The following is a 26,676-nucleotide window of genomic DNA, read 5'->3' as shown; positions in this document are numbered from 1 at the left end:
TTGCCTACTCCTCCTACGGGGAGGAGATGGCTCCAGCTGGGTGGGGCACGGCCCCCAACCCAGCACTATCCTGACCGAAGTTCACGTGCGGGAGACCTCGCTGTTGAGGAGTCACGATGGGGAAGCGCGGGCGCCTTGTGATAGGGACGCGTTCCCCGGGGGTGGGTGGTGAAGGCCCGGGAATGATTGTATAGAGGAGGGGGAGACCCAAGAGTCGCGTGGGTGCGGTCGGGGGAGGGAGGAACTCACCCGGGGGCCCGCGGGCAAAGAGGATAAGTGTGGCTGGGAAGGATGAGTGGGTGGCCGGATCAGTATGGGGCCAGGGAGAGCCACCACACAGGCACCCATCATTTTCTGCAGCCAGTCAAGGGAAGACGGGAGGGGGAGGGACTGGGAGTCATGAGATCCCATGCTCCCCGGTCTCGCTCTGTGCCAAGGTAATTTTTAAACATGAGGGGTACCCCACCTCCACAAAAGGACAAGGGAACAGCTCGGGGCTGGTGGAGCAGACTGGTCTGTAAATCCATTCTGCCTGTTTTAAAGTTTAAGATGATCAAAGGGGGGTGGAAGGTACTTTTACTGCCTGAGTGCGAGGAGCAATACCCACTCGAATTTCGCGACCCATCACCGGCACGTGATGATCGGGGTTCATTTAAGCATGTTGTTTAATGATTTTTTGTATTTTGTGTTGCAGCCCCAAGTTGAGCAGAGGCGTAGGATCCTCTCCGTGCTTGGGACCAGTTTATGACAATTCCAAGTTGAGCAGAGGCGTAGGACCCTCTCTGTGCTTGGGATAATTTTGATTACATTGTGTAATTAAGATTGCAACATTTTGTAATAACTTATGATGTAAAAAAAAAAGTGATTGTAAATTTGGTTTACACTGTATAATTTTACAAGTGTGTAGGGGTATGAGACCCCTTGTTGAAAACTGAAGTATCTGTAAGATGCCTACCGTACCATGGTTTTTTTTCCTTGAATTTAAGGGGAATAGATGGGACGGGGATCAGTGGCAGATAGCTATTAGGTAAATACAGGGGATGGTTGTTTATGAGGGGTCAGAAAACATTGCTCAGTTCTTCAAGAGGATGCTACAAGCAAGCTGGAAGTATCCAAGGGCGTACTGTAAGAATTCGCAATAATTTACAGTTCTGAAGATCAATATTTTTGATTAAAGAATCCCTGGGCGTTGTGCTTTTAAATTTCCAGGGATAAAAATGGCTGTCACCACATGGCCGAAGACAAAAGGGCTTGGAATGCAGCTTTCTGTGTCTGGAAGTAAGGTTCAATAAAGACAAAGGACAATGCTTTGTTTACAAAGCAATCGAATGCTATTAGCATTTGTTTGTATATCAAGTGGATACATCTAAACTGCAGAAGAGACTTTTGTATCTTGAATGGGATCCATTTAAGAATTGAACGGGTCTAAATCACCTAGCATGCTGGACAATAGAGCAGTTGTATTTCCCTTTTGTTTCAGCCCAGGGAGCTCCGGAAGACACATTAATCCAGTCCAAGCACTCTGAGTTAGCCAATCACAGCTTTCTCTTGTGAATTGGACCCTTTGGGTGGGGAATTTTGCACACAGCCCTTGCAAGGCAGAACGGCAGGGGCCTCACCAGGTATAAAGATAGCTGCTGAGAAGCTATCTCTTTTTTTTACTTCGCTGGACCACAGGTGAGCAGGGTGTTCTGACTCCTCAGCAAGGCAACCTAGCAGGATTTAGGGGGTGGTGATTTGAGGGTAATTGTTAAGATTGTTTAAGTAACATTGGAGCCATTTTATCCCTCGTTTTTGCCGTCTGCAACCCCCCTGTTATATAGTTTTACTGTAATTACTGTGTTCTTGTGGTATTTGGATTGTAGTTTATTTAGGTAATAAAACTTGATTTTTCTCTCATCCAAACCACTTGTTCCGTTTTAATATCATTAATTATAAGTTCCTCCACTCAGAACTGAAGGAGGGGCAGCGATTCTAAATCGCGGTTTTAAAATTGGTTTTATTGGATTTGGTCTGGGTGCAGGCAAAGGCTGCAAGACCAGGAAAATTACGTTAAACCAGTTTAAAGAAGGCCCCAACCCTTACACTCTCGCTCTGTTCTCGGGCCTCGGGTCACTGGTCCCGCTCTCACTGTGCTCTCGGGCTTGGGGTCACTGGTCCTGCTCTCGCTGTGTTCTCGGGCCTCGAGTCACTGGTTCCGCTCTTGCTGTGCTCACAGGCGTCGGCTCGCCTCTGATTCCGCTGTCGCTGTGCTCTCGGACATCAGGTCACTGGTGCCTCCCTCGCTGTGCTCTCGGGCCTCGGGTCACTGGTCCCGCGTCAGCTGTGATCTCGGGCTTCGAGTCACTGGTCCCGCTCTCGCTGTGTCCTCTGGCCTCGTGTTGTCGCTGGACACACTCTCGCTGTGCTCTCGGGCCTCGGGTCGCCTCTGGTCCCGTTCTCGCTGTGCTCTTGGGCCTCGGGTCGCTGGTCCCGCTCTCGCTGTGCTCTCAGGCCTCGGGTCACTGGTCCCGCTCTCGCTTTGCTCTTGGGCCTCAGGTCACTGGTCCCGCTATCGCTGTGCTCTCGGGCCTCGGGTCGCTGGTTCCACCATAACCGTGCTCTCGGGCCTCGGGACACTGGTCCCGCTCTCGCTGTGCTCGCAGGCCTCGGGTCGCTGGTTCCACCATAACTGTGCTCTCAGGCCTCGGGGCACTGGCCCCACTCTCGCTGTGCTCTCAGGCTTCGGGTTGCTGGTCCTGCTCTCGCGGTGCTTTCAGGCCTCGGATCGCTGGTCTCTCTCTCGCTGTGCTCTCGGGCCTCGAGTCGCTGGACTCACTCTCACTGTGCTCTCAGACCTCGGGTCACTTGTCCCTCTCTCGCTGTGCTCTCGGGCCTCGGGTCACTGGTCCCGCACTCACTGTGCTCTCAGGCCTCGGGTCACTAGCCCCGCTCTCACTGAGCTATCGGGCCTCGGGTCACTGGTCCAGCTCTCTCTGTGCTTTCGGATCTCAGGTCCCAGCAGGTCCTGCTCTCAGGCCTCAGGTCATTGGTCCCGCTCTCGCTGTGCTCTCAGGCCTGGAGTCGCCGGTCCCGCTCTCGATGTGCTCTCGGGCCTCGGGACACTGGTCCCGCTCTCGCTGTGCTCTCGGGCCTCATGTCACTGGTTCCACTCCTGCTGTGTTCTGGGGCCTCGGGTCACTGGTCCCGCTCTCACTGTGCTCTCGGTCCTTGGGTCACTGGTCCCGCTCTCGCTGTGCTCTCGGGCCTCAAGTCGCTGGTCCCGCTCTTGCTGTACTCTCGGGCTTCGAGTCGCTGGTCCGGCACTCACTGTACTCTCGGGCCTCGGTTCGCCACTGATTCCGCTCTCACTGTGCTCTCAAGCCTCGGGTCACTGGTCCCGCTCTCCTTGTGCGCCTCAAGCCTCAGGTCACTGATCTCGCTCTTGCTGTGCTCTCGGGACTCAGGTCAGTGGTCCCGCTCTCGCTGTGCTCTCGGGCCTCGTAGCGCTGGTCCCGCTCTCGCTGTGTTCTCGGGCCTCGTGTCTCTGGTCCCGCTCTCGCTCTGCTCTCGGGCCTCAAGTCGCTGGTCCCGCTCTTGCTGTACTCTTCGGCTTCGAGTCGCTGGTCCGGCACTCGCTGTACTCTCGGGCCTCGGTTCGCCACTGATTCCGCTCTCACTGTGCTCTCAAGCCTCGGGTCACTGGTCCCGCTCTCCTTGTGCGCCTCAAGCCTCAGGTCACTGATCTCGCTCTTGCTGTGCTCTCGGGCCCCAGGTCTGTGGTCCCGCTCTCGCTGTGCTCTCGGGCCTCGTAGCGCTGGTCCCGCTCTCGCTGTGTTCTCGGGCCTCGGGTCTCTGGTCCCGCTCTCGCTCTGCTCTCGGGTCTCTGTTCACTGGTCCCGCTCTCGCTGTGCTCTCGGGCCTCGGGTCATTATTCCCGCTCTCGTTGTGCTTTCAGGCTTCGGGTCACTCGTCCCACTCTCGCTGTTCTCTCGGGCCTCGAGTCACTGGTCTCGCTCTTGCTATGCTCTCTGGCCTCGGGTCACAGGTCCCGCTCCCACTTTGCTCTCGGGCCTCAAGCCGCTTGTCTCGCTCTCGCTGTGCCCTCTGGCCTCTGGTCACTGGTCCAGCTCTCGCTGTGCTCTCGGGCCTCGGGTCACTGGTCCCGCTCTCGCTGTGGTCTCGAGCCTCTGGTCACTGGTCTTGCTCTCACTGTGCTCTCATGCCTCGGGTCACTGGTCATGCTCTCACTGTGCTCTCGTGCCTCGGGTCACTGGTCCCGCTCTCACTGTGCTCTCGGACCTCGAGGCGCTCGTCCCGCTCTCGCTGTGCTCTCGGACCTCGAGGCGCTCGTCCCGTTCTCGCTCTGCTCTCGGGCCTCGGTTCACTGGTCCCATTCTCGCTGTGGCGTCGGACTTCAGGTCACTGGTCCCGCTCTCGCTGTGCTCTCGGGCCTCGGGTCACTGGTCCCACTCTCGCTGTGCTTTCGGGCCTTGGGTCACTGGTCCCGCTCTCACTGTTCTCTCGGACTTCGTGTCGCTGGTCTCGCTCTGGCTGTGTTTTCGGTGCCTCGGGTCACTGGTCCTGCTCTCGCTGTTCTCTCGTGCATGGGTCACTAGTGCTCCCGCTCTTGCTGTGCTCTCGGTCTTCGGGTCGTTGCTGGTCTTGCTCTCGCTGTGCTTTTGGGGCCTCGTGTCACCGGTCCCGGTCGCGCTGTGCTCTCGGGCCTCAGATCACTGTTCCCGCTCTTGCTTTACCTCGGTCTTCGGGTCGTCGCTGGTCCCGCTCTTGCTCTGCTCTCGGGCCTCGGGTCATTGGTCCCGCTGTCACTGTGATCTCGGGCCGTGAGTCGCTGATCCCGCTCTCGCTCTGCTCTCAGGCCTCGGGTCACTGGTCCCACTCTCACTGTGCTCTCGGGTCTCGGGTCACTGGTCCCGCTGTCGCTGTGCTCTCAGGCCTCGAATCGCTGATCCCGCACTCGCTGTGCTCTCAGGCCTCGGGTCACTGGTGCCTCTCTCGCTGTGCTCTCGGGCCTCGAGTCACTGGTCCCGCTTTAGCTGTGATCTCGGGCTTCGAGTCACTGGTCCCGCTCTCACTGTGCTCTCAGGCCTTGGGTCGCTGGTCACGCTCTCACTGTGCTCTCAGGCCTCGGGTCACTGGTCCCGCTCTCACTTTGCTCTCAGGCCTCGGGTCGCTGGTCCCACTCTCACTGTGCACTTGGGCCTCGAGTCAATTGTCTCGCTCTGACTGTGCATTTGAGCCTCATGTCGCTGGTCTCGCTCTCGCTGTGCTCTTGGGCCTCGGGTCTCTGGTCCCGCTCTCGCTCTGCTCTCGGGTCTCTGTTCACTGGTCCCGCTCTCGCTGTGCTCTCGGGCCTCGGGTCATTATTCCCGCTCTCGTTGTGCTTTCAGGCTTCGGGTCACTCGTCCCACTCTCGCTGTTCTCTCGGGCCTCGAGTCACTGGTCTCGCTCTTGCTATGCTCTCTGGCCTCGGGTCACAAGTCCCGCTCCCGCTTTGCTCTCGGGCCTCGGGTCACTGCGCGCACTCTCGCTGTCCTCTCGGGCCTCGAGTCACTGGTCCCGGTCTCGCTGTGCTCTCAGGCCTCGGGTCACAGTTTCCGCTCTCGCTGTGCTCTCGGGCCTCGGTTCGCCTCTGATTCCGCTCTCGCTGTGCTCTCGGACCTCGGGTCACTGGTCCCTCTCTCATTGTGCTCTCGGGCCTCTAGTCGCTGGACCCTCTCTCACTGTGCTCTCGGGCCTCGCGTCACTGGTCCCTCTCTCACTGTGCTCTCGGGCCTCGGGTCACTGGTCCCTCTCTCACTGTGCTCTCGGGCCTCGAGTCACTGGTTCCGCTCTCGCTGTGGTCTCGGGCCTCTAGTCGCTGGTCCCGCTCTCGCTGTGCTCTCAGGCCTCGGGTCACAGTTCCCGCTCTCGCTGTGCTCTCGGGCCTCGGTTCACCTCTGATTCCGCTCTCGCTGTGCTCTCGGACCTCGGGTCGCTGATTCCACCATAACTGTGCTCTCGGGCCTTTGGTCACTGGTCTCGCTCTCATTGCTCTCGTGCCTCGGGTCACTGGTCCCGCTGTCACTGTGCTCTCGGACCTCGAGGCCCTGGTCCCGCTGTCGCTGTGCTCTCGGACCTCGGGTCACTGGTCCCTCTCGCACTGTTCTCTCGGGCCTCGGGTCACTGGTCCCTCTCTCACTGTGCTCTCGGGCCTCGAATCGCTGGTCCCGCTCTCCCTGTGCTCTCGGGCCTCTGTTCACTGGTCCCACTCTTGCTGTGCTTTCGGGACTCAGGTCATTGTTCCCGTCGTCACTGGTCGCACTCTCGCTGTGTTCTCGGTCCTCGTGTTGTCGCTGGATCCGCTCTTGCTCTGCTCTCGGGCCTCCGGTCACTGATCCCGCTCTCTCTATGCTCTCGGGCCTCGGGGCGCTGGTCCCGCTGTCGCTGTGCTCTCGGGCCTCGAGTCGCTGATCCCGCTCTCACTGTGCTCTCAGGCCTGGGGTCACTGGTCCCGCTCTCACTGTGCTCTCGGACCTCAAGGTGCTGGTCCCGCTCTCGCTGTGCTCTCGGACCTCAAGCCGCTTGTCCCGCTCTCGCTGTGTCCTCTGGCCTCGGGTCACTGGTCCAGCTCTCGCTGTGCTCTCGGGCCTCAGGTCACTGCTCCCGCTCTCGCTGTGGTCTCGAGCTTCTGGTCACTGGTCTTGCTCTCACTGTGCTTTCATGCCTCGGGACACTGGTCATGCTCTCACTGTGCTCTCGTGCCTCGGATCACTGGTCCCGCTCTCACTGTGCTCTCGGACCTCGAGGTACTGGTCCCGCTCTTGCTGTGCTCTCGGACCTCGAGGCGCTCATCCCGCTCTCGCTCTGCTCTCGGGCCTCGGTTCACTGGTCCCATTCTCGCTGTGGCGTCGGACTTCAGGTCACTGGTCCCGCTCTCGCTGTGCTCTCGGGCCTCGGGTCACTGGTCCCACTCTCGCTGTGCTTTCGGGCCTTGGGTCACTGGTCCCGCTCTTGCTGTTCTCTCGGACTTCGTGTCGCTGGTCTCGCTCTTGCTGTGTTTTTGATGCCTCGGGTCACTGGTCCTGCTCTCGCTGTGCTCTCGTGCACGGGTCACTAGTGTTCCCGCTCTTGCTGTGCTCTCGGTCTTTGGGTAGTCGCTGGTCTCGCTCTCGCTGTGCTTTTGGGGCCTCGTGTCACCGGTCCCGGTCACGCTGTGCTCTCGGGCCTCAGATCACTGTTCCCGCTCTTGCTTTACCTCGGTCTTCGGGTCGTCGCTGGTCCTGCTCTTGCTCTGCTCTCAGGCCTCGGGTCACTGGTCCCACTGTCACTGTGCTCTTGGGCCTCGAGTCGCTGATCCCGCTCTCGCTGTGCTCTCGGGCCTCGGGTCACTGGTCCCGCTGTCGCTGTGCTCTCGGGTCTCGGGTCACTGGTCCCGCTGTCGCTGTGCTCTCGGGCCTCGAATCGCTGATCCCGCTCTCACTGTGCTCTCAGGCCTCGGGTCACTGGTGCCTCTCTCGCTGTGCTCTCGGGCCTCGAGTCACTGGTCCCGCTTTAGCTTTGATCTCGGGCTTCGAGTCACTGGTCCCGCTCTCGCTGTGCTCTCGGGCCTCGGGTCGCTGGTCCCGCTCTCACTGTGCACTCGGGCCTCGAGTCAATTGTATCGCTCTCACTGTGCATTTGGGCCTCGTGTCGCTGGTCTCGCTCTCACCATGCATTCGGGCCTTGAGTCGCTTGTCCCACTCTACTGGGCTCTGGGGCCTCATTCACTGATCCCACTCTACCTGGCGCTCGGGCCTCTGGTCACTGGTCCTGCTCTCGCTGTGCTCTCGGGCCTCTGGTCACTGGTCGCTCTCTCACTGTGCTCTCGGGCCTCGAGTCACTGGTCCCACTCTTGCCATGCTCTCGGGCCTTGAATCGCTGTCCAGCTCTCACTGTGCTCTCGGGCCTCGGGTCACTGGTCCCGCTCTCGCTGTGTTCTCAGGCCTCGTGTTGTCGCTGGACAGGCTCTCGCTGTGCTCTCGGGCCTCAGGTCGCTGCTCCCACTCTCGCTGCACTCTCGGTCCTCGGGTCGCTGGTCCCGCTCTCGCTGTGTTCTCAGACCTTGTGTTGTCACAGGACACGCTCTCACTGTGCTCTCGGGCCTCAAGTCGCCTCAAGTCCCGTTCTCGCTGTGCTCTCGGGCCTCGGGTCGCTGGACATGCTCTCACTGTGGTCTCGTGCCTCTGGTCACTGGTCCTGCTCTCACAGTGCTCTCAGGCCTCGGGTCACTGGGCCCGCTCTCGCTATGTTCTCGGGCCTCAGGCCACTGGACCCGCTCTCTCTGTGCTCTCAGGCTTCGGGTCGCAATCCCGCTCTCTCTGTGCTCTCAGGCCTCAGGTCACTGGTCCCGCTCTCGCTCTGTTCTCGGGCCTCTGGTCACTGGTCTCGCTCTCGCTGTGGCCTCGGACCTCGGGTCACTGGTCCCACTCTCGCTCTGTTCTCGGGCCTCTGGTCACTGGTCTCGCTCTCGCTGAGGCCTCGGACCTCGGGTCACTGGGCCCGCTCTCGCTCTGTTCTCGGTCGTCGTGTTGTCGCTCGTCCCGCTCTCACTGTGCTCTCGGGCCTCTGGTCACTGGTCTCACTCTCGCTGTGGCCTCAGACCTCGGGTCACTGGTCCCGCTCTTGCTGTGCTCTCGGGCCTCGGGTCATTGTCCCACTCTCGCTGTGCTCTCGGGCCTTGGGTCACTGGTCCCCCTCTTGCTGTGCTCTCGGGCCTCGAATCACTGGTCCCGCTCTTGCTGTTCTCTCGGACATCGGGTCGCTGGTCCCACTCTCGCTGTGCTCTCAGGCCTCGGGTCACTTGTCCCGCTCTCACAATGTTCTCGGGCCTCAGGTCACTGGTCCCGCCCTCGCTGTGCTCTCAGGCCTCAGGTCACTGGTCCCGCTCTTGCTCTGTTCTCCATCCTCGTGTTGTCACTGGTCCCGCTCTCGCTGTGCTCTCAGGACTCTGGTCACTGGTCTCGCTCTCGCTGTGGCCTTGGACCTCGGGTCACTGGTCCCGCTCTCGCTGTGCTCTCGGGCCTCGGGTCATTGTCCCACTCTCGCTGTGCTCTCGGGCCTTGGGTCACTGTTCCCCCTCTCGCTGTGCTCTCGGACCTCGGGTCACTGGTCCCGCTCTCGCTGTGCTCTCGGGCTTTGGGTCATTTTCCCACTCTCGCTGTGCTCTCGGGCCTTGGGTCGCTGGTACCGCTCTTGCTGTGCTTTCGGGCCGCGTGTCATTCGTCCCACTCTTGCTGTTCTCTCGGTCTCGAGTCACTGGTCCCGCTCTTGCTGTGCTCTCAGGCCTCGGGTCACTGGTCCCACTCTCGCTGTGTTCTCGGACCTCGGGTCACTGGTCCCGCTCTCACTGTGCTCTCGGGCCTCAAGTCACTGGTCCCGCTCTCGCTGTGTTCTCAGACCTCTTGTTGTCGCTGGACATGCTCTCGTTGTGCTCTCGGGCCTTGGGTCGCCTCTGGTCCCATTCTCGCTGACGCCCATCCACAGTGTCCCCTGACTGGAATCATTTCAGGCCACTTTGAGTGTGCGCTTGCAAGCTTCTTGCCTCAACTGAAATCTGTAGCAACGGGATGGGAACCATTTACATCCTCTCAACCTGATCATCAGATTTGGAGGAAGAGCAGCCGCGGCAGCTCCACAACCAGCCACAACAGCAGCACAAGCACCAGGAGCACCAACCTCCTCCTCACCCACCTGATGATGCACTGGACACACGGCATCAGCCTCTGACAAAATTGCTGGCCAGGAGGCCAGAGATGGCATCACCATGGCCAGATTTTCTTCACTTGATGCTGTAAACCTTGGCTGCCACATGATGTGCCAGGTTTTCACCATCCCACACCAGCACCATGAAGCATCCCTTTAATGTCCAAGCCATTCCATGCACAATCATCACTATAGTGGGTGGAGGTGGGGGGGGGAAGTTATGACTGAACAATCACTGTAACTCAGTAAGACACTTCTCAATGTGTGCTCAGATCTGTCCAATAAGGGGCACTTTTGGAAAAATATATTACACTATATGACAACACATTACCAGAAACTTCTCATGGACATTGGTTAAACCTCTCAAATGCCTACCCTTGCATGTTGTTAGTTGGTATGCTTGCAGTAGGATGAGGGTGAGTGTGAGGGGTTGCTAGTGAGATGGGGGAGTGATAAAGTAGATAGAGAGGGTTGGGTCGAGGGTTGGTAAGTTGGTGCCCTGGGGAGGTCTCTTCCACCCTTGCATATGGAGGGAGTCATTGGAGAGCCTGGGTGCAAGTGTTCATCTTTGTGCAGTGATTGTCAGTGTTTGCAGCACCTCAATGCTGTCAAACACTGACAGATCAACTGTCAAAATAAAATTGTGCATGGTCCCTTTAAGGAAACTGGCAGATGATGTGTCATCAAATTATGTCATCAGACCCGCCTCCTGTTAATTGGCCAGTAAGCCCGCAAGGCTGGCTTAACATGGCCAATCAAGGCAAAATCACGTCTGCAGAGCGGAGGCAGCTGGGGGCGGGACTGGAACCCGGAAACCAGCTGACCCGCCCCCAGTCCGCCTCTAGATTTAAATTTGTGGCCTTAGAGTCATCGGCCTAGAAATTGAGTTGATGCCGCGCCAGGGCTTTAGCGCCGGAAATTTAGCGCCGGCGCTAATTCCCTTGCGCGCGCCAAAAATTCAGTAGCGCCGTGCCCAGGCGGCTGCCGGCACTACTGGCGGGCGTGAGTGCCTCCCAATGGGCGCTGAGTGCCGAATTGCGGCGCTAATCCGGCGCTGCGGCACCCGATGCGGTGCGGCAGGCTGGGGAAGTGCAGGCCTCCTCCTCCCGTTAAGGAGGCACTGCTTTCACCCGATCGCTGGCCGTTTGATTTTTTCAAAAATGAGCCCGGCACCTCGGACAAGTGCCGGGCTTGCAGGCCAGACGCATCTGTACCGCGGGGGGGGGGTGGAGGAGTCCGGGGAGGGAGGTGCGGGCAGGCGGCCGGCGGGAAAGCGGCCGGCCGCCGCGCGACCTTAATGCGCCGGCACTAACTTGTGTAAGACTCGGTTGCCAGAGTCTTAGGCCTAGAAATTCAGTGCCCTTAGCGCTGATTTTGCGGCGCTAGAGGACCTAGCGCTGCAATTGGCGCCGGCGCCTAAATTGCCTGGGGCCCTTCCGCCACGGTAGACCGGTAGCGCTGCGCCGGCACCGATGACGTCATCGGTGTGCGCAGCGTCCCGGTTGCCGTGGTGACGGGCCCCAGCGCCGAAATTGACTTGCGGCCGCCTCGCCCGTGGCAGCCGCAAGCAACGTTCTGGCAGAGGTGCCTTGCACAAGTTTGCGCCGGCGCATTAAAGGCCCCGCGGCGGCCGGCCGCTTTCCCGCTGCCCGCCTGGCCGCAGCTCCCTCCCCGGACTTCCCCCCCCCCCCGGAACAGAAGCAAGCCCGGCACTTGTCCGAGGTGCCGGGCTCATTTTTAATAAGATTATCGCGGGCCGCGGCCGGGTGCAGTCAGCTCCTCCTTAAGGGAAGGAGGAGGCCTGCACTTCCCGAACCTGCCGCACCGCAGCGGGTGCCGCAGTGCTGGAATAGCGCCGAAATTCAGCGCATAGCGCCAGTTTTCAGGCGCTAACAGCTTTCAGCAGCGCCGGCAGCCGTTTGGGCGCAGAACCAGTGAATTTTGGGCCCGACCAGCGCGACTTAGCTCCGGCACTAACTTCCGGCGCTAAAGCCCTGGCAGCGCCAAAACTCAATTTCTAGGCCTTAGTTGCGGCTGCCACGGGCGAGGCGGCCGCAACTGAATTTCGGCGCTGGGGCCCGTCGGCATGGCAACCGGGACGCTGCGCACACCGATGACGTCATCGGTGCCGGCGCAGCGCTACCGGTGCAATGCCGCTTTAGGGCCCCAGGGAATTTTTCAACTGGCCATAACTCTGGCGCTAGTCCCTCTAGCGCCTCAAAAGCGGCGCTAAGGCTAGTGAATTTCTAGGCCATAGAGTCATAATGGCACAGAAGTAGGCCAGCTCTCTGTGGAGCAATCCAGTCAGTTCCACTCTCCCGCTCTTTCCCCGTAGCCCTGCAAGTTTATTTCCCTCAAGTGCCTATCCAGTCTCCCCTTGAAAACATTGAGTGTGTCCGCATCCACCACTTCCATCGCCAGCGAGTTCCAGGTCCTCACCACTCGCTGTGTAAAAAAGTTTTTCCTCACATCCCCCTGTATCTCTTGCCTAAAACCTTAAATCTGTGTCCCCTAGTCCTTGTACCATCAACTAGTGGGAACAGCCTTTCCCCGTCTAGCCTATCCAACCCCGTCATAATCTTGTACACCTCTATCAAATCACCCCTCAACCTCCTTTGCTCTAATGAAAACAAATCCAGCTTCTCCAACCTGTCCTTGTAGCTAAGATCCCCCATCCCCAGAACCATTCTGGTAAATCTCCTCTGTACCCTCTCAAGGGCCTTCACATCCTTCCTAAAGTGTGGTGACCAGAACTGGACGCAATACTCCAGTTGTGGCCTAACCAGCGCTTTATAAAAGTTCAGCATAACTTCTCTAATTTTGTACTCAATACCTCTATTTATGAAGCCCAAGATCCCATATGCTTTGCAAACCACTCTCTCAATATGTCCTGCTGCCTTCAGGGACCTATGCACATTAACTCCCAGGTCCCTCTGTCCCTGCACACACTTTAAAACTGTGCAATTAAGTGTATATTGCCTCTCCCTGTTCCTTCTGCCAAAATGCATGACCTCAAACTTCTACCTCAGAATAGGCAGCTTACTAGCAGTACTGGGAGATGTCTAGGAGTATGTTTTTCAGACTTGGTTCAAAATTATCTTTAGATAACCTATCCTGACTAGACTTTAATGTGCACTTATGTTGTACTTTTTTCCTCACTTCTCCTGTTTTCTAGAGGTCACAGCAGTGTATTAAAAGCAGCTCAAGAACTGACAAGAAATAGTGTAGCACTGTTAATTATAGTACATTTACTATTGGAAAATCTGCACCGGACCATTTGGTAGATTGACATGTAGAAAGGTTAATGTATCTTCTTTAACATTTCACAAATGTAGAATGTCTGCCAGCCTAAGCTTTTTATTCAACTAGATTCAATCCATCATCTCGTTCATACTTACTGTCATCTCATCTAGCGTAATTTCTAATTTATTCGAATTTTTTTTCTTGAAATTGTGCTTAATGGATTTTCACCCACTTTTTAATCCAATTAGGTTGCTTTTATCATCAGTTTCTGCTTGTTAACACTTTTTAGCATCGTCAATTATAGGAGAATGTGCAATTTAATATGAACGTAATGGCCTAGAAATTGGATAATGGCGCAGCAATTTTCCAGGCACAGAGCGGGCAACTAATCATCTAATATTGTGGTCAGGAAGCACACCCAAATTATGTGCCAGAAGTGTGCTGCCTGCCATATTGGTAAAGGCAGGAAAAGAGGTGCCCATGAACCAGGCATTGGACCTGTATGTGGTCTATATGTGGCCTAACTAGCGGTCCTTAAATGAACAGTTGAAGGCCACCACCAAAAAGATAATTGGGAAAAAAAATACTTACCTGAATGTGGAGCTGGGGGGTAGGACATCAGTGCTCCTCCTGACTCCACTGCAGTGCCCAAGACTGTTGCCGACTCCTTCCCAATCGTAACCTTCCCTCCCGATCGCCCACTCACCCAGGACCTACCTGAGAGCCACTCCCGATGAAATAGCAGTTTGAAATTAAAATATACATCGCTGACGACCTGCCTGGATACACTTAGCAGGTGTCTGCAGCTCGCAGGCCTCATGTAAATGAGTATGTTAATATTTTCAGGAGTGCCCTGTAGTGTGTCAATACTTACAGAGGTCCCCTGGAGTGTGTCAATACTTACAGAGGTCCCCTGGAGTGTGTCAATATTTGCCAGGGTGCCCTGGAGTGTGTCAATGCTTACAGAGGTCCCCTGGAGTGTGTCAATATTTGCCAGGGTGCCCAAGAGTGTGTCAATACTTACAGAGGTCCCCTGGAGTGTGTCAATACTTACAGAGGCCCCTTGGAGTGTGTCAATATTTGCCAGGGTGCCCTGGACTGTGTCAATACTTACAGAGGTACCTGGAGTGTGTCAATATTTTCAAAGGTGCCCTGTAGTGTGTCAATACTTACAGAGGTCCCCTGGAGTGTGTCAATATTTGCCCGGGTGCCCTGTAGTGTATCAATACTTACAGAGGTCACCTGGAGTGTGTCAATACTTACAGAGGTCCCCTGGAGTGTGGCAATACTTACTGAGGTCCCCTGGAGTGTGTCAATATTTGCCAGGGTGCCCTGGAATGTGTCAATACTTACAGAGGCCCCCTGGAGTGTGTCAATATTTGCCAGGGTGCCCTGGAGCTTGTCAATACTTACAGAGGTACCTGGAGTGTGTCAATATTTGCAAAGGTGCCCTGTAGTGTGTCAATACTTACAGAGGTCCCCTGGAGTGTGTCAATACTTACAGAGGTCTCCTGGAGTGTGTCAATATTTGCCAAGGTGCCCTGGAGTGTGTCAATACTTACAGAGGTCCCCTGGAGTGTGTCAATATTTGCCGAGGTGCCCTGTAGTGTGTCAATACTTACAGAGGTCCCCTGGAGTGTGTCAATATTTGCCAAGATGCCCTGTATTGTGTCAATACTTACAGAGGTTTCCTGGAGTGTGTCAATATTTGCCAAGGTGCCCTGGAGTCTGTCAATACTTGCAGGTTTCCCCTGGACTGTGTCACTATTTGCAGGGGTTCCCAGGAGTGGTTCAATATTTTCTGGGGTTCCCAGGAGTGTGTCACTATTTTCAGGGGTTCCCAGGAGTGTGTCACTATTTGCAGGGGTTCCCAGGAGTGTGTCACTATTTTCAGGGGTTCCCAGGAGTGTGTCACTATTTGCAGGTGTTCCCAGGACTGGTTCACTATTTTCAGGGGTTCCCAGGAGTGTGTCACTATTTTCAGGGGTTCCCAGGAGTGTGTCACTATTTGCAGGGGTTCCCAGGACTGGTTCACTATTTTCAGGGGTTCCCAGGAGTTTGTCACTATTTGCAGGGGTTCCTAGGAGTAGTTCACTATTTTCAGGGGTTCCCAGGAGTGTGTCACTCTTTGCAGGGTGCCCTGAAGTGTGTCAATATTTGCAGGTGTACCCTGGAGTGAGCTAATATTTTAAATGAGTCCTGGGAGTATTTTAGTATTGATATGAGTCTGCGGGGATGTGCAGAGGAATCTTCCACAGAAAAATTGGAAAATCGTTGCTTTAAGTAAGCACTGTATTCAGTATCTTCACCCAATTCTGTTAACAACAACAACTTGTATTTATAAAACACCTTTAACGTAGTTAGTAAAATTTCTATCTATTTACAGGTGGCCTCAGGTTGATGACCCCTGTCATTCTCCCCAATACACTACATACAAAGCAACAGAGCTCAAGTCTAACTGTATGAATATCAATAGTGCTGATACTAGTCAGAAGCCATCCCTAATTATTCAGATCAGGTACACAAGACAAGAAAGAGATAGATTTCACAGAAAGTGACTGGCAGGGTAAGTTTCCAGATGTCAGTAATTTAGTTAACAGCCTGCCAACATCTGGAAGGTTTCAAGTTACATCAAAGTCAGTTGGCAGAAATAATAGTTTTCATTTTCCAACATGGGTTAAAAATAGTTTCCCAAAAATATTACAATAACAGTTTCAGCCTTTACTGGGTGACCAAATCTAATTAATTAGAGTCAGACTGCGGTTTTCCAATTGAAGTGGTCCACACATGTTGACTGGAAGTTGAACTCAGCGCTGGGGCAAATTGTCCACATTAGTCAGCAAACCCAATGAAAGGATACCCATATGGACCTTTTTCCAATCATGGCTGTCATTAACCTTTCACAGAATGAATAGGTTGCACAAGGAGATGAGGGAAAATCTGATTGTCATCTATTGCAGCGAAAAAGAGCGGCAGATTCACCTTTTATTGTTTATCACATTCACTGCTCGCGCATGCTTTGTGTAGGATGCTACCCAACTGTAAAATTCATATTTATGCAATAGGTGTGCATCATTGTATTGTTAAGTGAAATGCAGTCAGGCTAATTGCAGCATCAGGTTGAGTTAAGATCACTTAGTTACAGAGGTGACCTGGGGAGGTGGAAATAGATAGTGTTTATCTGTGGAAGTCTAGTCATGATGTAGAGGCTCTTCTTAAATGCCGATATACAAGTGTGAAATTGGAATATCTCCACAAAATAAAACAGAAAATCAAACGGAGCTGGACTACAAATCAGAAGAGTAGAGAAATCAGATCGAATTGAAATGAAAAAGGCTGTTCTCAATGCAACGCCTTTCCAGCACAGCTAATAACAAACTCTTGACAAATGATACCTTCTTAGACAGGGCTGGCCAAGTAAGAAGAATGGAAGATTACAAAATTGGCAAGAAAGCATCGCATGGACAATGTTCAAAGTCAGCAACTGCGTGAAGGTCACTCCAAGGAATCAATTGCTCATTGCATACAATAAACACTGGATTCATCTATGTGTGTGTAAATATTTCAGTGCCAGAGCATTTCACTCCCTGTCAGCTTTCAAAAGTTCCAATAATTTTTCATCACTTTTTCATCACTCTCCAGTTTGGAGAGTTTTCACTTTATTTTTGTGGGATATTACAGTAATCTTCCCTCCTTTTATATTTTGCAATTTGATTCCCATTCCTTGTGCACCTGGTCTGCTGCTTTGTGCTGAGAGTCTGGGTATCCAGTCTATTGCCAATCGCCCCTATATCCAAATATGAAGGAGGCACCAGAATACATGACATAATGCTCCCCTCCAATATCCCCTCTCCCTTGATGGGCATCTCCCCCCTTAAGTTGGCTCATTCTATGGAGTGGGACACGAACCCATATTCATTTCCACCCAATAAAAAATAATTGCATTTCTGTAGCGCCTTTCATGACCTTGGGTTGTCCCAAACCGCTTTACAGCCAATTAAATACTTTTGAAGTGTAGTCATTGTTGTAATATAGTCAAGTTGCAACACAGCAAAGTCCCACAAACAGCAATCTGTTTTTTGGTGATGTTGGTGGAGGGATAAATATTGGCCAGGACACTGGGGATAACTCCTCTGCACTTTTTCAAAAAAGCACCATGGGATTTTTTACGTCCACCTGAGAGGGCAGATGGGGCCTCAGTTTAACACCTCATCTGAAAGACAGTACCTTTACTGCACTGGAGTTTCAGCCTAGCATTTGTGCTGTAGTCTCTGGAGTGGAACTTGAACCCCCAACCATCTGACTCAGAGGCGAGAGTACTACCAACTGAGCCACGGTAGACACCTTTAGCATTGAGCATTGGCACACTTTAACTTAGGACCACCATGCTTTTAAATCTGAGCATGTAATTCCTTATTGAAAATTTTTATATGTTCCACTTTTCTAATACAATGCAAACTTTCCTTGTAATATATTTGACCATTTTACCAAGCAGAGTGGCTTCTAAATCAGCAGTTATTTAAACTTCAAAACTGCAGCAGCATTCACTGTCAAGGTGGTACATTTTATAAAAGACAAGAGCAATAAATGATACACCATGACCTCTGACTCACTGGGGCACCTTGACCAAATTGTGTTCCCACTATTGAACAAACCCTCTTATCCAATGTAGCTACTCACTGCTCCACCGAGTGAAAAGCAGTTCTATCTATGAAGAATATTTCTCATGTCTGTTTTGATTGGGCATTCCAACAATCACTGCACCCAAAACTCCCAAGCAGGTAAATCAACTAATTTGCTGGTACTACAGAATCTTCATGCTGTCAGCCCTAACCTAAATAAGAACATAAGAATTATCAGCAGGAGTAGGCCGTATGGCTCCTTGAGCCAGCTCCGCCATTCAATAACATCATGGTTGATCTTCGATCTCAACAACACTTTCCCACCCAATCTCCATATCCCTTAATTCCCCCAGAGTTCAAAAATCTATCGATCTCAGCCTTGAATATACTCAAAGACTCAGCATTCACAGCCCTTTGGAGCAGAGAATTCCAGAGTCACAACACTCTGAGTGAAGAAATTTCTCATCTCAGTCCTAAATGGCTGACTCCTTATCCTGAGACTACACCCCCTAGTTCTAGACTCTCCAGCCACGGGAAACAACCTCTCAGCATCTACTTGTCAATCCCCTTCAGAATCTTATATGTTTCAATGAGATCACCTGTCATTCTTCTAAACTCCAGTTCTACACATTGCAGGTTGAGAGCTATGCGATAAAGTTAAACCATGTTATTGATATTTCATTTAAAGAAACAGTACACACAAAATTCAAAGTTTAATCGTGTCAAACTCCCTCCCAAAGGAATAATTCTTATTATTGAATTACCTTCTTTCACTTGCAGTACACCATTTTAATGCAGGCATACCAGAGTCTTGCATAGACTAAGTGTAGTGTCTTTGTTTTATACTCAGTGGTCCAAGAAATGAAATTTAAAATCATATTTGTTTTCCCTATAGCAACATGACACTGTGCACCTTTGCAGGAAATCGACCAGTACTCCTTGGCCTCTCTCTTGATCTATTGGGGGGAATATTGCCAGCCCTGGGGAGGCGGGACTGCCGGGAAAATGGCAGAAACTGGGCGTGGGTACCGACCCCGCTCCCAACACGCCTCCGTGCCATCTTCCCGGTGTAGGGGGGCATCCTTTACCTGGTTTATGGTAATTTATCTGGTCAGGCAGCCTTTCTGCCACTGCACTTTGACCAGCTCCAATCAGCAGTTTCGAATCGCTAAACCCCTCCTTCCAGTTCTGACTGGAGGAACATATAATTAATGATATATTAAAATGGACAAATGGTCTGGATGTGAGAAGGTCAAATGTTATTAAACTAAAGAAACTACACCACACGATTAAAGTAATCACGGTAAAATGGCTAAAATAGGGGAGGGAAAAACGGACACAACGAGGGAAAACGACAAAAATAACAATTCTTAACGAAATCCCCACTTTACCCCCACCCCTAAGCCTACCCTAAATTGCCTTGTGGAAGGGCAGAAAAATATATGCTCACCACTATAATGCCAGCTCCGTGCCCCACGAGTTCTTCACTGTCCTGAGTAAAGAAACACCCCAGTGTTTTAAAAGCCAACTGCTGGTGCTCTTACTTCTTCAGACAGGTTCCCACGCTGTAGAGGGCACACAGAGGCAAGCCAGAGAGAGAGAGATGCCCCTGAGAAACTATCTCTTATACCCCAATTTTCGGGCCGAAATGTTCCCGCACAGATCTGGAAGTTTCTGGGCTAAAACAAAAGGGATCCAACTGTCCCCATTGTCCAGTAATGGGTGATTCAAACCCATTCAAATTTAAACTGTTCCCTTCCTCAGTCCAAATGTCTCTTCTGTGATAGCTGCCATTTTGAATGTATCTTCATTCATCCTGATGTGTTTGAATGGAGTTGTATTACTATGTCCTGGGACGAGTGTAAACAGAAACCCATTGTCTGTGGTCCCTGAAACCGCAGCCTAAGTGCTTTCATCCTTTGTGTCAACAAGGTAGCAGTTTCAGTAAACAAATCGATCATCTGCTGCAGGGCGGGGAAACTCCCTGAATTGCCTTTGATTGGCAGATTCAAACGGGCTACTCCCCAGTGTAAACAAACAGCTTGTAGGTTACCTGACCCGCCCAATTCCACAGGGTGATTGACAACTCGCCACCATTCAAATGCTAATGGCCTGTCTGTCCTTTTTCCTGCTGAAAATTCTGTTTCCATGAGGTTCAAAACTCAAGAGTACATCCTTTTCTTTAATAAAATGTACTATCTTAAAGTGTGCAATTTTTACAAAGTCCTTTGATTCCGGTGTCCAAGTGCTGCTTAGCTCATGGGCTCCTTAACACAGCCTTTTGCGCATCTGGGCACGTTTTAAAATATTGTCCAACCCAGAGACAATTTAAATCACGCAAAGTCTTCGTCCACGATGTGGGTTAATATTTCCCGATCTTCGGGGGCTGAGGGGATTTTGCGAACCCCTACATTCCCGCCTTGGATACTCCCAACTTGCTGGTAGTATCCTCTTGAAGAAGTGAGCAAAATGTTCTGACCCCCGACAAACAACCATCCCCTGTATTTACCTATAGCTACCTATCACTGATTCCCTGACCCGTCTATTCCCCTCAAATCCGGGAAAAACTGTGGTACGGTAGGCATTTACAGATACATCAATTACAAAATGTTACAATAAGGGGTCTGATACCCCTGCACCACCTGTTACATTATAACATACTAGCCTGGAGTACTCGGCGTTGCCGAGGGAACTGAAGAACCCTCTGCCATGTTTATAAAACTGTTTATAAAACTGTTGGGACTGAAGAACTCTTGCTAAGCACCCAGGAGGTGGTTCTTTAACTTCGTTTTTTGTTAATGGGGAGCGACAGTAGCCATATACTCCAGGTTTTACAGTTTTCCTTCTGTGTGAATTTGGAGGTAGCAAGCAGAATTATAATTTTGCAATGTTATCATTGACATTAATGAGAGACAGAGAGGGGGAAGGAGAGAGAGAGAGAGGGGGGGAAGGAGAGAGCGAGAGAGACAGAGGGGTGAAGGAGAGAGAGAGAGAGAGAGAGGGGGAAGGAGAGAGAGAGAGGGGGGGAAGGAGAGAGAGGGATGGAGATAGAGAGAGAGAAGGAGAGAGGGACGGGGAGGGAGAGAGAGAGAGAGAGAGAGAGGAGAGAGAGAGAGAGGGAAGGAGAGAGAGAGAGGGAAAGAGAGAGAGAGAGGGAAGGAGAGAGGGGGGAAGGAGAGAGAGAGAGGGTGAAGGAGAGAGAGAGAGAGGGTGAAGGAGAGAGAGAGAGAGGGGGAAGGAGAGAGATAGAGAGTGGGAATGAGAGAGAGAGAGGGGGAAGGAGAGAGAGAGTGGGGGAAGGAGAGAGAGAGAGGGAAGGAGAGAGAGAGAGAGAGGGGGAAGGAGAGAGAGAGAGGGAAGGAGAGAGAGAGAGAGAGGGGGAAGGAGAGAGAGAGAGAGAGGGAAGAAGAGAGATAGAGAGAGAAGAGGAGAGAGAGAGAGAGAGGGAAGGAGAGAGTGAGGGAAGTAGATAGAGAAGAGAGGAAGACACCCCGGGGAAGGGGTTGGACTCAGAGCAACGGCCGCGGTGACCCGGAGCCCGCATGCGTGGCCTAGCGACTCAGGCCCGGCCTGACTCACCTCAGCTCAGCTCCCGCTCCGGCCCGCCGCCGCCGCTGCCGCTCCCTGGCAGAGGGTTCTGCAGTTCACTTGGCAACGCAGGGTACTCAGAGCCCAGCCGCGGTGACCCAGAGCCCCCATGCGCAGCCTAGCGCCTCAGGCCCGTCCCGACTCACCTCAGCTCAGCTCCCGCTCCGGGGCGCCACCGCCGCTCCCCCGCTCGCTGTCTCTCGGGCCGCGCGGTTCTCTCTGTCTCTGACTCTGTATCTCTTTTCCCGGTCCCGGTCCCGGTCCCGGTCCCGCACTCACGGCAGGCTGTAGGCTTACACACACACCATGAAACACCCCGGCTTACACACACACCATTGAAACACCCCCCGTGACGCATCATACTGCAGTTCCCCCGTAGGATTTGTGCAACCAACATGTCACTCAACGCTGGAAATGAGCGGATTTTTTTCTGTTTTTTGAAAAAAATTTTGTCTGACCAAAAAAATAAAGACGCCTATGACACTCCCCTAATCATAAGTTTTCTTTTGATATCTATACATATAAAGCAGTCGATCTGTCTGTCTGTCATTCGTCTGTCTGTCTGTCTGTCTGTCTGTCTATATTGAATAAACTCAGAAGCTATAGAGCGTACCTACACGTGTGTTACATCGAAAGAAAGCTTACGATTCCAAAACCGTCATAAGCGTATTTACATTTCCGCCAGACAAAAATTGCGCCCGCGGTATCCAAAAAAACGTTCAACATTCCGCTCATTATCCGCTCATTAGCATCGAGTGACGTCGAGGTCGACCACTCGTACGGTCGAGCGACCGACGGTCGACCAATCGCTGCGTGGCGGGGGCGGGTTCCTGGCGCTTGCGGGCGAGCCCTCCTAGAGTCGAGTGACGGGACGATTGACTAATCCTACGCATCGGTGACCTGAAGGTCGACCAATCGGTGGCGTGTGTAGGCAGGCCTTATCGTTCTGAACCGACGTGAGTTGCCGCCATCTTGATTCCAAACTTTTCATTTCTTTTTCCCACTTTCTGCTGTGTTTCTTTTCAAATCTACATTTCCAGCAAAAAAAAAGTTGCTTTTAAAACACAAATTTTTTTTAAAAAAGTTAATTAATTTGTAAACCTTTTCTCTAACATCTAGAATTTTATTACCTTTAAACCGTTTTTTCCAGGCCTGTAAGACTGGGCCTCTGTTGCCCAGCCACGCCCGAGCTAGGCACCTCCAGTCGCGTTGAACAAGCGGCTCGCGATCTCCGCCATCTTTGTGAAGGCTGGAGGGGGCGGGCCTGAGCCGAGGGTCCGCCACCGCCCGCCATGTTAGTAAAGGCGGGTGGGGCAGGAGTCAGCGCGCGCGACTTGAGTCCGGCCGGGCCTCACGCGGTAGGTTGCGCGGCGGCGTCTCTCTCTCTGCTCTTAAAGCCGGCTCGGGCGGGCGGCGGGGCTCAAGAGATCGGGCCTCCGGAGATCGGGGGGGGCACGAGCCATGGGAGATCAGGGGGGGCGGGGCTCAGGAGATCGGGTCTCGGGAGGTCGGCGCTCGGGCGATCAGGGGGCGAGGCACGGGGCTCGGGAGATCGGGCCTCGTGAGATCGGGCCTCGGGAGGGCGGGGCTCGGGACATCGGGGGCAGTGCTCGGGGACTCCCCCCTCCCCCCCCTCTCCCTCTCCTCCCACCTCTCCCCTCCCCTCCCCCCCTCTCCCTCCCCCCCCACTCCACCCCCGCCACTCCCCTCCCACCCCCTCCCACCTCCCCTCCCCCCTCCCCCTCCCCTCCCCACTCCCGCCCCTCCCCTCCCCCCTCCCCTCCCCCCCTCCCCCCTCCCCTCCCACTCACCCTCACCCCTCCCCTACCCTCCCCCCCTCCCCCCTTCCCCTCCCCCCTCCCCCCCTCCCCTCCCCTCCCCTACCCCCGCCCCCCTCCTCCCCCCTCACCCCTCCACTCCCCTGCCCCCTCCCATCCTCCCCTCCTCCCCCTCCCCTCACCATCCTCCCCCTCTTACCCCCTCCCCTTTCCCCCCTCTTCCCCCCCTCTCCCCCCTTCCCCCCTCTTCCCCCAGTCGCTCTCTCTCTTCCCCCCTAGTCGCTCTCTCTCTTCCCCCCCAGTCGCTCTCTCTCTTCCCCCCCAGTCGCTCTCTCTCTTCCCCCCAGTCACTCTCTCTCTTCCCCCCAGTCGCTCTCTCTCTCTTCCCCCCCAGTCGCTCTCTCTCTTCCTCCCCAGTCGCTCTCTCTTCCCCCCCCAGTCGCTGTCTCTCTTCCCCCCAAGTCGCTCACTCTCTTCCCCCCAGTCGCTCTCTCTCTTCCCCCCCAGTCGCTCACTCTCTCTTCCAACAACAACATGCCCTCAAAATCCCTCGGCACCGCCGGGCACTTCAGCAAGTAACATATGTGTAGGTACGCTCTATAACTTTTGAGTTTACCGCACGCATACACACAGATAGTCTCATCTATCTACCTATCTATATATATATAAAGCGGTCGATCTGTCTGTCTGTCATTCCGTCTGTCTGTCTGTCTGTCTGTATTGAATAAACTCGAAAGTTATGGAGCGCACCTACACGTGTGTTACATCATAAGAAAGCTTACGATTCCAGAACCGTCATAAGCGTATTTACGTTTCGGCTAGACAAAAATTGCGCTCACGGTATCCAAAAAACGTTCAACATTCCACTCATTATCCGCTCATTAGCATCGAGTGACGTCGAGGTCGACCACTCGTACGGTCGAGCGACCCGACGGTCGACCAATCGCTGCGTGGCGGGGGCGGGTTCCTGGCGCTTGCGGGCGAGCCCTCCTAGAGTCGAGTGACGGGACGATTGACCAATCCTACGCTTCGGTGACCTGACGGTCGACCAATCGGTGCATGTGTGGGCGGGCCTTATCGTTCTGAACCGAGGTGAGTCGCCGCCATCTTGATTCCAAACTTTTCATTTGTTTTTCCCGCTTTCTGCGTGTTTCTTTTTCAAATCTACATTTCCAGCAAAAAAAAAAGTTGCTTTTAAAACACAAATTGTTTTTTAAAAAAGTTAATTAATTTGTAAATCTTTTCTGTAACATCTAGAATTTTCCTACCTTTAACCGTTTATCCAGGCCTGTATGCCTGGGCCTCTGTTGCCCAGCCACACCCGAGCTAGGCACCTCCTGTCGCGCTGAACAAGCGGCTCGCGATCTCTGCCATCTTTGTGAAGGCTGGCGGGGACGGGCCTGAGCCAAGCCTCGCCACCGCCGCCATGTTACATAAGAACATAAGAAATAGGAGCAGGAGTAGGCCAATCGGCCCCTCAAGCCTGCTCCGCCATCCAATAAGATCATGGCTGATCTGATCCTAGCCGCCAATCTACTATCACAGAACCATCTCCTGAATCTAAAAGAATTAGACACTCAAAATAGGAGCAGGATCAGCCTACACGGCCCCTGGGCCCGCTCCGCTAACCACAGGGCCATGACCGATCCGAACCTAGACTCATATCCAAATTCCTGCCCGCTCCCATAACCCTTAATTCCCTTTACTTCTAGGAAACTGTCTATTTCTGTTTTAAATTTATGTAATGATGTAGCTTCTACAGCTTTTTGGGGCAGCATATTCCATGGACCTACCACCCTCTGAGTGAAGTAGTTCCTCCTCATCTCAGTTTTGAAAGAGCAGTCCCTTATTCTAAGACTATGCCCCCTAGTTCTAGTTTCACCCATCAGCAGGAACATCCTCCCCGCATCCATCCGATCCAACCCCTTCACAATCTTATATGTTTCAATAAGATCGCCTCTCATTCTTCTGAACTCCAATGAGTAGAGTCCCAATCTACTCAACCTCTCCTCATACGTCCATCCCCTCATCCCCGGGATTAACCAAGTGAACCTTCTTTGTACTGACTCGAGAGCAAGTATGTCCTTTCTTAAGTATGGACACCAAAACTGTATGCAGTATTCCAGGTGCGGTCTCACCAATACCTTGTACAACTGAAGCAATACCTCCCTATTTTTATATTCTATCCCCCTAGCAATGAAAGCCAACATTCCATTGGCCTTCTTATTCACTTGCTGCACCTGCATACTAACCTTTTGAGTTTCGTGCACCAGGACCCCCAGATCCCTTTGTACATCAGTACTTTCCAGTTTCTTGCCATTAAGATAGTAACTTGCTCTACGATTTTTCCTGCCAAAGTTCATAACCTCACACTTTCCAGTATTGTATTCCATCTGCCAAATCTCTGCCCACTTACTTAGCCTGTCTATGTCCCCTTGCAGTTTTTTTATGTCCTCCTCACTCACTACTTTCCATCCCATCTGCAAACTTTGATGTGTTACATTCGGTCCCCTCCTCCAAATCATTAATATAGATTGTAAAGAGTTCGGGACCCAGCACTGACCCCTGTGGAACACAACTCGTTACTGATTGCCAGTCTGAGAATGAACCATTTATCCCAACTCTCCACCTTCTGTTGGATAGCCAATCCTCTATCCATGCCAGAATATTACCCCCAATCCCATGATTTTTTATCTTAAGCAATAATCTTTTGTGTGGCACCTTGTCAAATGCCTTTTGGAAGTCTAAATACACTACGTCCACTGGTTCCCCTTTATCCACCCTATATGTTACTTCCTCAAAGAACGCCAGCAAATTTGTCAAACATGACTTCCCCTTCATAAAACCATGCTGACTTTGTCCTATTAAAGTATGATTATCCAAATGTCCTGTTACTGTCTCCTTAATAATGGACTCCAAAATTTTACCTACCACAGATGTTAGGCTAACCGGTCTATAGTTTCCAGCCTTCTGTCTACTACCCTTTTTAAATAAGGGTGTTACATTAGCAGTTTTCCAGTCTGCCGGGACCTTTGCCGAGTCCAGGGAGTTTTGGAAAAATTATTACCAATGCATCCACAATCCCTACCGCCACTTCCCTCAAGACCCTAGGATGTAAGCTATCAGGTCCAGGTGATTTATCCACCTTGAGTCCCATTATTTTACCGAGTACCACTTCCTTAGTGATTTTGATCATGTTTTGTTCCTCCCCCCCTTAAGCCCCCTATTTGTCCAGTGTTGGGATATTCTCAGTGTCTTCTACTGTAAAGACTGATATAAAATATTCATTCAGTGTTTTTGCCATCTCCATATTTCCCACCATTAATTTCCCGGTCTCATCCTCTAAGGGATCAACATTTACTTTAGCCAACCTTTTTCTTTTTATATAACTATAAAGTAAAGGCGGGTGGGGCAGAGTCATCGCGCGCGACTTGAGTCCGGCCGGGCCTCACGCGGTAGGTTGCGCGGCGGCGTCTCTCTCTCTGCTCTTGAATCTGGCTCATGCGGGGGGCGGGGCTTGGGAGATCGGGCATCCGGAGATCGGGGGGCGGGGGGGTGAGCCTCGGGAGCGCGGGGAGGGCGGGGCTCAGGAGATCGGGGGGGGGCTCGGGAGATTGGGGGGGCGGGCTCGAGAGATCGGGGGTGCGAGCCTCGGGAGATCAGGCCTTGGGAGATCGGCGCTCGGGAGATCGGGGGCAGGGCGCAGCGATCGGGAGATCGGG

The sequence above is a fragment of the Somniosus microcephalus genome, chromosome 1 (assembly GCF_052327205.1).
Source record: "Somniosus microcephalus isolate GS21.2 chromosome 1, FLI_Smic_1.0, whole genome shotgun sequence".
NCBI lineage: Eukaryota > Metazoa > Chordata > Chondrichthyes > Squaliformes > Somniosidae > Somniosus > Somniosus microcephalus.
This window is presented reverse-complemented; position numbering follows the sequence as displayed.